This window comes from Chelonoidis abingdonii, chromosome 5 (assembly GCF_003597395.2).
Source record: "Chelonoidis abingdonii isolate Lonesome George chromosome 5, CheloAbing_2.0, whole genome shotgun sequence".
NCBI classification, from domain to species: domain Eukaryota; kingdom Metazoa; phylum Chordata; order Testudines; family Testudinidae; genus Chelonoidis; species Chelonoidis abingdonii.
The window spans coordinates 66,350,336-66,362,121 of NC_133773.1; positions in this window are offsets into that span (position 1 = coordinate 66,350,336).

The window sequence follows — 11,786 nt, forward strand, 5'->3', positions numbered from 1 at the left end:
TACAGTGCAGTCCATACAGTGCCATTTTGCCTTCAATCATCCAAAAGCACATTCCATCACCACTTTGCACTTGGTCAGTGTATAGTTAAACCTTCTGCCAGGTCACCACACACAGGGTCAAGTCTTTATGATCCATAGAACTAGAAGATAGGTAGGGTCAGAAACCCATTAATATCCATACAGTTGAGTGGGAACAAAAGTACCTTCTTGCCTGCTCTTGAATAGGCCAAATCTCCAGAATACCTTGGCATTGTGCACTTTGCTGATGCATCCATAATGAGTGAATAATGTCCTTTGCTGTTTATATACTTGTGTGTACTTTGAGTATGTTCCATTACTGGCCCCAGAACAATGAACCATGTTTACTTAAAGTTTGTAATTATTTCAAGGATATTGCCCGCTTTCACCTTGGTGGATGCAAACATCTATCGCCCCAGCATCAACAATTGGCTTGCCAACTGCCACATATCTGTAACAATCTGCAGCAGCCAGCTCCCAGGGGACAACTGCAACCCATCTCTAGACTGCATTAACCTCATCCTCATGTCCTGCTGCTTTACATCCTCTTTTCCTTATATTCTTTTTGTAGGATACCCAGGCAGCCACAGAAGGCAAGACGAGGCTAGTGATGCACAAATTCACCATCAAGCTCAGAAGAAATTTAGTGAAAGTGCTTGTGACCTACATAGAACCTCTTGTTGGACAGTTTCAAAGCATTTAACAAACAATGTTTATTCACTGTGTGCTCCTGTATCTGCTACGTGTTTTCCAAAAGGATAATCCATTCTCACGATCTAAGGGAGGCTTAATCAAGCCTCATAACACACCTGTGTGGTAAAAAGTTTTTTAAATCCATATTACCCATATGTATGAGAGTAGAGAGTGATTAAATGAATTGTCCAATTTGACATTAGGAGAACCAGGATTAGAACACAAGATTCCTGGCTCCCAAATGCCCCCTGTAACCACCAGACAACCCTTTTTAAACACATTCTTGAAAATTAACACCTAATGGTTTCTGAAGGTAACTATGCTCTAGTTTGCATGCCATGGTTTTTCATGCATTTATTGCTAAGATTTGTTCATCATTTCCAAACATTGCAGTAATGTGTCGCTCATCTCCATAATCATCTAAAAAACAAAGTAACAAATATCATTCCATTGTTTCCATTACAAATATTTGGTCTCAAATCCATCCTGTTGCTGAAAGTCCAGCCTTACTACCTCTCACTAGCAATCCATTAATAATAAACCTCAAATATACCAATTTCCTCCCAATGTGTGTGCATGCATGCGTGTGTTTATATGGGGAGCTCTATTCAATACCTTGTACAAAGTCATATATTTGTGCCTTTCAGTCCCATTTTCAAGCAAACTGCATAGGCTTGCAGACATTTTCCGTTCCTAGTATACATTACTCCTGTTTGTATACAGCAGATCTTATCAGAGCTTGTGTCCCTGCTGATCTGTAATCAGATTGTTCTGATTTTTCTGTGGTGTTGTGACATACCATAATGTTTATTAGATTATAGTGGTGTAATGTCAGACATAACAACATTAAAACATGGAAAGCCTGGAGCTTGCCTCACTTTGATAACATACCCATATTTAAAAAACCCAAACTTCATTTCTATTCAAAAGGAGGCTGCATGAATCTTTAAAACATTTTGAATATTATAGTAAAATGCAAATATAATTGTTAAAAGCAGGCTTTTCAAAACTCTGGCTTTCTAACATTTAAGAAGCAGGCAATTCATTCTGCCAATGAACTGAACTTCTCATTAGAGATAGGTTGACAAATTGGATTGGCAAATACCACTTGGATCTAGAGGCAATTTAGAAGCCCTTAGGTAAGTTAAGAATTTATCCTGTTAGGTCTACCTCAGACCCCATATGTGATTCTTCAGGTCACCCATCCCAAGAAGCATTGAAACCCAGCTTTACACAATGTGTTTTTAACATAAAAATTGGTGTAGTGGCTAAGCACTGTGACTGGATGATTCCTGGGTCTGTGATTTTGGGACTTCTTCTGTAACCTTGAGCAAGCTTCTTATGTTCATGCCTCAATTTCTCCATCTCTAAATGAGGATGACATTCACTTTTATCTGCCTCACAGGAGTGATGTGAGAATTAATTAGTATGTATAAAGCACCTTGGGATTCTCTGATAGAAATGGGAATGGCAAATACACATTTAGCTCTATGTATATGTATATGAAGGACATTTGGGTTAGAAATCCATTGTTAAGGTTGAGAGTGGTCACTATATCATTCCAAATGTTTTATATATCACAAAAAACACTCCTGTCGGTACACTCTCTTTTCAAGGATAAATGATTTCATTCTTGGCAGTCTCTGTAGGGCTGGACTAATGTGTGGAATTCTATTGCCAATGCTGATATAGTTGCCTTTACTTCCTCCCCAGCATTGCAAACTCTACCCAATGGAAGGCCTTCAGTGAGGGGTCCCTTGGTACCTGCAATCATTCCTGAAACTTTTATTTTGAATCTGTCATAACTACCCATTTTACTGCCTTCACCTGGACTTTTTCCATCCAGCAAAGGCTGGTGATATCTATAAGCGGTCAAACAAACTGGCAGACCCCTTGTCTCGGTTATAGGGAGACCTTCACTTTTGACCCCTTTGAGGTGCTCACGAGTGCACACCTCAGGTGACAGGTTTGCTCAGATGTGTTCGTTCTGTGGACGTGCGCACACTACGTCATCTCTCTGCCTCGTTTCCCCAATTTAAAATATTGTCCATATTTTATATTTATCTACCTACTTTAGGGAGAAGCTTAATTGGTTAGTGTTTGTGCAGAGCGCTGTATACGTCAGGTGCTAATTCTTTTTACAGGAAGAGGTGGAAAACAGAAATTTTATGGGGTTTCCCCTTGCTGAGTATTCACAAAATGGTGTTTCAACTAAGTTAATAATGATGATGATATATATGCATATGTATCTTACACATGCTAATTCTGCAATGAGCTGCTCATGAACAGATACATACACTCAGAGGGAGCCCCCAGTTAAGTCAGTGGGGGTCTGCATTAGGCACTTGGATACCACTGTGGTTTTAATGGTAACAAAATAGTGACCACTGTCTGCAACCACCATGGTGGTAGACTATTGAATTCAGATCTCTCAACTGCCAAGGTCCAAATGTGAGACATTGTGTGTGATACAATCCAAAATGGGAGAGGCAAGAAAATGTATTCATTCATGAAACTTAAAATTAGAGCTCTGCTAATAACAAACTGACAAATTAGTTGGTCATACAGAACAAATAAAAATAAAATAATCATTTGATTGAATTTTTTTCAATTTATTTAGCAAACCAAAAAAGTAAAAAAATGCAACATACCCTTGTTTTTGGTTGAAGGAAATGTTTAATATGAGTATTTTTTAAAAATAAAATTGAGGTAAAATTCAAAATGAAAATAATTTTGAATAAAAATGTTGAAACATTTCACGTCAAAATGAAACATTTCAATTTTTTTCAGTTGTTTTTGTTCCCCCCAAAATAATTCAGCACATTTGACACACATTTGTGTAATGCTTTGGTCAATTCCTTTCTTTAGTGTAAACAACCTTCTAGAATCTCAGTTTTATGATTCTTCATTTCTGATGTAAATAGTTTTCAATAGTAAAAGGAAGGAGAGAAACCAAATCAGTGTGGAATGTAGGCAACTTTGGGACTAAAATGGAGGATAGTGGGGCAGTATGATTGAACGACAAAGATTTTAACTCTGTAACAATAGAACTAAAGCATTTTCTTTTTTCACTAAGCAGCAAAACCAAGGTGAGCAAATGGTTAAAGCTGACATGGTGGAAAATCTATTCATCTTCATGGAGATCTGTACAAAATGGCTGCCTATAGCTTTAAGTGTTAATTAGCCCCAGTGCTGGTTCAGAAACCACAATCCTGTTTAGTGTGACCTCACTGGTGTGGCATCTGGGCAATTATCTTTGAGATAATGAGCCCTTTCATCCATAGCAGAACATCAACGTCTCACTTGGATTGTGAAAGATCAGAGCCAATCTGCTGCTTATCAGGGTGCCTGCCATCCGCTTTGTATCACACCTTCTTTCAAAACTAACCTTTCGCATCCTAAATTAAGTGTTTTTAGATTAAAAATTAATGGATTCATTTTAGCAGCATTTTTAGGGGGATAATAGGCACAAAGTATCATTCAAACAATCATTTGGATCTTAATATTCTTGTGTCTGTTCTTTGAAAAGAAAAAAACATGCTACCTCACTGAATATAAATGATCATAATCTTTTAATTTATTAAGCATTACAATTAACACAGAGAATATCTCTCTGCCTCAACTATACAAAGTAAATCAAAATTAATTCTTACCAGCCATTCACTTAACGTACTAAGAATTATAGACAGGCCCACAGAAAGTCATTTGTACTTCAAATTTATATTCTGTTCCACACTACAGGGTGATGCTTATACATTTGAACCCTACATAGGGTTTTTCCTTATTTCAGTTACGTTCTTAAAGAGGAGTGTGTGTGTGTGTGTGTGGTGGGGGGTAGTTAGTTGTGAGATTCTATGAAAGTAAGCAAATATGTCATAACTAAATTCTTGCAATGTTACTCTTTAATGCTTATTGGTGAAGTCTGAAGGCTTCCCCTTACTTTAAAGAGCACTTGAGTAAGTATGTCCCAATTCCAGAAGATGTGGCAATCCAATGCTGCAACACCACATAAACCAATAACATTCTGGATCTCTTTGCTTCATTAAGCAGGAGCTTAGAAACATGGCTGGAAGTTGAGATTCTGCCTGAATGTCCTCAATTTTTAAGTTTGCAGGATTTCAGTTCCTCTTTCCCCCAGTATAGTACAGTTGGGCTCAGTTTGCAGACTCTGAATAAACTTGAAAGAGAGAACGAGGAGTACTTGCGGCACCTTATGCTCAAATAAATTTGTTAGTCTCAAAGGTGCCGCAAGTACTCCTTGTGTTTTTTTTGCCGATACAGACTAACACGGCTACCACTGTGAAACATGAGAGAGAGAGAATTCCTCATGGTCTGATGCAAGAGCACTTCTTCCAGCTGAGAGAAGTTACTGAGTTTCTTTGGACTGACAGTCAGAGAGGTACCCATTGACTGACATAAAACAGCAATATTAAAATGTGATCTGTTGTTCTCCCTTTTTATGTAATCTAATGCTGGCAAATCTTCCATATTGGAGGACCACAGTGGAATATACCTCTTCCTTTTTCTTATTCACAGTGCTGTCCCTAATTTTTTTCATGTTTATTCAGCTATAATTTGCTACTTCCCGTTTCCCATGTCTTTGGACAGTTAGTTTCCTATTTCTCGTTTTTCCTTTGGATATAACTAATGAAATGCAAGTAATTAATTTGCATTACTTGCAACCTGCAGACATTTCACTACCACACTGAGAAGGTGAGAAACAAGACATTCATATGCATAGGATCATTGTTTAAGAAAGATATATATTAAAAAGGATAAATTTCTAAGTCTCCCAATCACCACCCGTCTCCACGTTTTAAAAATTATATTGAATTCCAGTTGTTTAACCTTCATGAATGCAGTAACCTGGAAAGGTTGTTTTAAATGTTTAATGTAATTTACATTACATTAGTGGTAAGGTGTTTAACCTTAAAAGTTAATGATATCGGATCTAGTCCGCAGTACATATTTCTGATGCTTCTTTGTGCAGTATTTCGCACACTAATAGCAAGAATTTTCTGCTATTAGGGGGAGGACATGGGTGTCATTTAGGTCCATCCACAGCTAGCTAGTATTTATACTAATATCTTTTCCTGCAAGTGCTCGTTTAACTCTATTTTGAATACCTTAACAGATGCAGCTTCTGTTGCTGTCTGTACCATAGCAATTTACACACAATAATTATTATCTGTGTAATTCCTCTGTGGATCCATCCAGGTATTCTGTTTGCCCTCTCAAATGCTGCCATGGCTTTGATTTTTTTTCTGATCCACTGTTGCCTTCAAACCTTTTTCCTTGACATTAAAAATATGTTGCAGCATGGGACCATTTAGTGCTCAATCCTTTTTGCTGTTAAAAAAAAAACCCTGATATATCTCTGAGCTATCACAAATGTACACAGCACAAATATGATGAAGCACAGTTCTCTCAGAGAATGTTAATATAGGCAACTCTGTGACAGATATGGCAATTTCCTGCAATATCTTTGAGAGATCTTATTGAATTAAGTTTAAATAGCTTTAGAGTCCATTGTATTAAAAATTCAAAGTTTGCATATTGTGGGATTGTATGTAACTTTTTGGGGGGGGTGGGGTGGGAGGGGAGAGATGTATCCGGTGTAAATGAGCTTGGTGGTGTCTGGGAGGTGATATGAGCTTTGAAGGTGTCAGAAACCAAGAGGTGGAGGGTTGGGCCTAAGGGTTGGAGCAGTGGCAGTTGGCTTTAGTGGTCAGCACTATGGCAGCCTAGCCAGGAACCAGAGCTGTAGGTTGGAGCCAGAGTCAGTAATCAAGAGTGGGGTCAGGAGCTAGACTGGACCAAGGGCAGGGCTGGAGCAGGACTGGGAACAAGGCTGGAGTAGGAGCAGGACTGCAGCAAGCTAATGCCTATGGAGTCTGCCACCACTGTCAGGCAGAGGATAGGCCAAAGCCATGAAATGACATTGAGCAAATTGCACTGCTGTCTCTCCTGTGAGGCTTATATACCTGCCCTGAGAGTCACCAGAACAGCTCCTGGCTTGTGGAGTGGCTAGAGCCTAACACAAGAATGACTATTCACTGTATGGCTTAATCAGGCTGTAGTTCAGGGATGACTTATCAACTCACAAAAGGACTATTTTAAACAACATGCCAGACAAGTGTGACCTTTTGGGACAAACAAAGTCAGGTGGGTTTCTCAGAAAATCTGTAAAGGGAAATTATGCAAATATACCTCTCACAAGAGGTGACGAGGAGCTGGAAGCCCAAGAGTGGGTGCCCTTGGTGGGCCATGGACGGGAAAATATAGGTGCAGCTGCTCTGAACTGTGACAAATTCTATACTAGCACATTAGTATCCTGTTGATTTATGTTGTGCCTTGAGGCATGAACTTCATCAGGGCTTCTTTGTACTAGGCACTGTACATGCACACAGTAAGAGAATTTACCATCCAAATAGACAAAACAGATAAGTATTATCCCCATTTTGTAGATGGCAACTGAGGCACACAGAGATGAAATTCTTTCCCTTCAGAAGTCAGTGAGAGTAGGATTTCACCGTAAGTCGCTTGGTCAAGGTCAGATAGAAAACTTGGGGTCATCAGGTAATGAGTCTTGGCCTCCCGAGTCCTATTCCAGGGTCTTAACCACGAGACTGCCCTTCCTTTTGTATTGTGTGTCATATTAAACCCATTCAAAGAGAGGTAATGAAAATAGAAAATAAATCCTTCACTAAGCCTGTTTACCACTTTAAATATCTCAAGATATTGTTCTTCTCTTATCAAAACTTTTCTCCTGTAAATTCAAACTGACTTTTGGGCATTCAGGGCCTGATGCAAAACCCACTGAAGTCACTAGGATTCGCCGTAATGTCTCTGAGAGGCGCCTCTAACATTTCCTTCCCGTTCTCCAATTGAAATGATTTTCTGGAATCATCCATCCTTTTTCTCTTTGACTCCTTATGAAAGCAGAATATTGCTGGGCATTTTCTTTCTGTGATTAAAAATATCCCTAAATCGATGTCTCTTTGCCCCTTACCTATTCACTTCCAGCTCAATTAAAACACCATTTCACCATTTTTAAGCAACTAATTACATCACATGTGTTTGTATTAAACTGCATAAATCACTCATTAGCCTTGATTTTTTTCCCAAGATCTGTTCTGATCCCCCTCCTTTAGTATTGATTAGATCTCAGAAGAAGTGTTGTCTAATGATTACAGCAGGAGACTTTGAAGACTGACCCTTGGGGTCTGTTCCAAAGTCTGCCACTCATTCACTGAGACATTGTGAAGCAATGTGTCATGCATTATGCTGAATTTTTTTTTAAAACTTGGATGCTGAAAGTGATCTGATTTTCAGAGGTGCTGAATATTTAGCTTCAACTGACTTCAAGTATATGTTGTGGGTGCATGGCACCTGTGAAATATAGGTGCTGGAACTAGGGGTGCTCGCATACCCCCTGGCTTGAAGTAGTTTCCAACATATTCAGGGTTTACAGTTTGGTTCAATGGCTTTCAGCACCCCCACCATTAAATTGTTCCAGTGCCCCTGCTCTGAAACTCAGGTCACCCTAGGTATTTAAATGTGAATTGAGACGCTTAATTTTATGCATACAACTTTGAACTCCTAGACTGATGTGCACTGACCATGTATCACTTAATTGCTTTCCCTCAGTTTTAGATTATTATATGTATTATTTTCTGAGAATTGGTGCACTTTGCTGCATGTTTCTTCAGATTTTTGCGTTACTGCCATTTGTGTTCCATATGCAGTCTGATTCTCTATTACTAGTGTCTTAGTACTGTACCTTGCATATTAAGATGACTAATTTCTGTAGCATGCTCTCAAGGTTTTGTTTAGCAAATGTCACCAACAGTTTTGATTTTGGGGGGGATTTTTTTAGATTTTTTTCAGTGGAAAGAATTTGGTGGAATCAACACATACTGACCAAATGTTTTGATGGTATTGAATTTGTATGTTTCGCCAAAGAAGTTTTGGTAACAAAGTTCTACCCATTCTTTCAGGAGTGTGTTTATATGGGCCTATAATAACACTACTGTTGATGTGGAAGCTTCTAGTTCTTTAGTCTGGAGTCCTGGGGACACATCTGGCCTTCTTCTCTTTCTCAGGAGCTAAGAAACAGCTGACATTATTTTAAACAAGTCCTTCTCTACATGGAGTGCTAACATGTTAAATATTAATCAGCGTGTATAACACAATGAAGTATTGCCAATCTGAGAGTTCAAAACTCAGACTTTGGGCCTTAAATATCATGAGATATACACAGAAATAAAAGTTGGGTTCTCCTTTATTTGCCTTCTGTTGTTGAAATATTAGCATGTTTTCAATCTTTTCTCTACAGCCACAGGGGCCAGGTTTTTTTTATTTTTTTTTATTTTTTAAAAGAAAGCTGAGATTCTAAAGTAACAAAGCTCCAGCTGCTGGAATCAAATTAAAAAGACCATCAAATATTGAGAGTCTTGGCAACACTGCTGATGTCATATCCAAATATAGACAAACTTTTTGAGGACAATCTCATTTTTGGTTGTGCCAGTATTCTGGATAGGAATCTGAAGATATCCCCATGACACTGTATTAATAATCTGCCAAGTCATGTAAACAGTGGGTAGTTACAATGCACCTACTGGCTTAACTGGGAAGACATCACCAGATGTTGTAGCAGAATGACTGACAGATGAAGAAATTCTTCCTCTTGCAAAAGGCATTTCTTGAAATAATAGTGTAGAAAAAAGAAGCAACTAGAAAATGTGTGCGTGTATCTCTTATTATCTAAACATATTTTTATGTATAGAATATAGTACTATGGCATTAAGCTGCATTCCATGGTATAGCAGTGAATTACTGTAACTGCTTTAATATGAAGCTACACATTTATTCTTTTGTTGCATGTACTAGCCACATCACAGCTTGCTTATAAAAGTTTTGTAAAAATAACATAACCTGGTTGTGCAAGGTTTTTCTAAACTAATGAGTGCTGGCACCTGAGAGATAACAAATGCACTTGTAAAGAAACTGTTGAAATCAATGACTTAGCAAGGATGTTATCATAAATTAACTCCATCTACAGACCAATTCACAGGTGAAGATAGAGGAAGTCAAGAATGGTACAGTATTGCCAGTTACTGGATATTCTTTTCCTCTCTGGTGCAAGTCCAGGTGGTACTCTGGGGTTGAGGAGGGAAGATTGGAGGCTATGCTCCTTTACTTCTCCCCTCGCCCCCATACACACTGGGTTAATCAAGGCTAAAGACATGATATGAAACACAACAGTTCTTGTCTACACTGACTGCTAACACATTTACTGTCATATTAGTTAACATGTTATAATAGCACGATATCATTTGCTAGTTAGACAAGCCCACAGAAGCCATTCAGGTTTTGCACTGAGCCCAGTGCATCCTGGGACCACACTTTGAATTTAGAGAGTACTTTGTGTAGACACACAGAGTGCAGACATGCTCAGTAAAGTTTGTAGTTAAGTATCACATTACTGGCCCTCTGTTGTGTGACTTAATGTGTCCTAGTCAAGAAGTTCAAAATAATTATTTCCAGAACACTGTAACTTACCCATATGGCACATAAATATAACAGAAAATAATACAAAATAATGTGTGTGTGCAAGGAGCATGAGTTAGGTGGCTGTGGGAACCATAACTTGGTATTTCCTGACTTTTAAATGTTAAAGTGGATTTAAATTCTCAGTCTTTAATATTGCACTGATGTAGGTTAGTGCATCAATTTTGTGTGGTACTATCCAGGTTGTTACACATCTCACTTGTAATAACCCCTCCACTACCACTACAACTTTTTGTAAGATCCACAATGTCAGAATCCTACCCCTGATTACATCTGACTGTATATCTTAATTTTGACAAAACTTAGCAAACCCCATTAACACTTTAGACCAACCTACCCACCTCCCCAGTATTTTGCTTTAGTTTAAACGGCAGGAATGGAGATGAGAGTTGTGTAGCAGTGGGTGTAGGGTGACCATACAGCAAATGTGAAAAATCGGGACAGAGGGTGGGGGGAAATAGGAGCCTATATAAGAAAAAGCACCAAATATCGGGACTGTCCCTATAAAATCAGGACATCCGGTCACCCTAGGTGGGTGCTTGTTAAACAGTGGGAAGTGGAGAAACATGCTAAATAAAACGAATCATGCTCTGAGGCTGAAAAGTTGAAGCAATATGTTTAACCTGAGCACTGCTACTCCTGTTTAACACAGAGTGGCTTTCACAATGCTGTAATAGCATCCCAAACGTTAATGCAGACGTACCAGTGAGGGGGTTATTGCAGATTGTTTGATGTAGGATTCTCTCAGTGAATATGCTAGTGAGAGTTCTGAGCACCTGTCGCCATGTCAGCAGTGTAACGAACAGATTATTTGGAGAGGAAAGAGAACGATCCCTATTTGAAACATATTTTAAATTAGACATTTGAAATATAAATAGGCCCAAAGCAAAAAGCCAGATTTTAAGCGATCCTGGATTAGGGGGAATTTTGAGTTCTGGTCTTCACATGGTGACTTGGTCCCATCTTTGAATTAAACTGAAAATTTGTTGGTATTTGCCATTATTTGGGAGAATGGTAATGATGGAGAAGAAAACCCATAATCTCTGAGTAACCCAAATATTCTCTGGCTCATTGGGGCGAGGAACTAGAAAGAAACTTAAAGAAGAATGACTACTACTGACTGACCCATTTCCTTCCCTATATGCTGGGAAGTACAATTGTGAGGCTCTCCTTTGAGGTTATTGCCTTATGTTGCATCAGAGCAAAAAGTATTCCGTATTCTCTTAGCAACTGTCAGAGTACCCATGTCTGTCTTGTTTCCTTCAGAGCAAAATGTCTATTGATTGACCCAAAGCCATGGGGTTATTTTTAAAAAAAGGCGGGGAGAGGAACTCTATTGGGGAAAAAAAATGTACATTTAACCTGACTGTCATAAACAGATAGCTAAGGGTTAATGTTTCTTTTACCTGTAAAGGGTTAACAAAGGGAACCAAACACCTGACCAGAGAACCAATCAGGAAACTGGATTTTTCAAAGTCAGGGAGGGAATTTTTGGGGTCTGA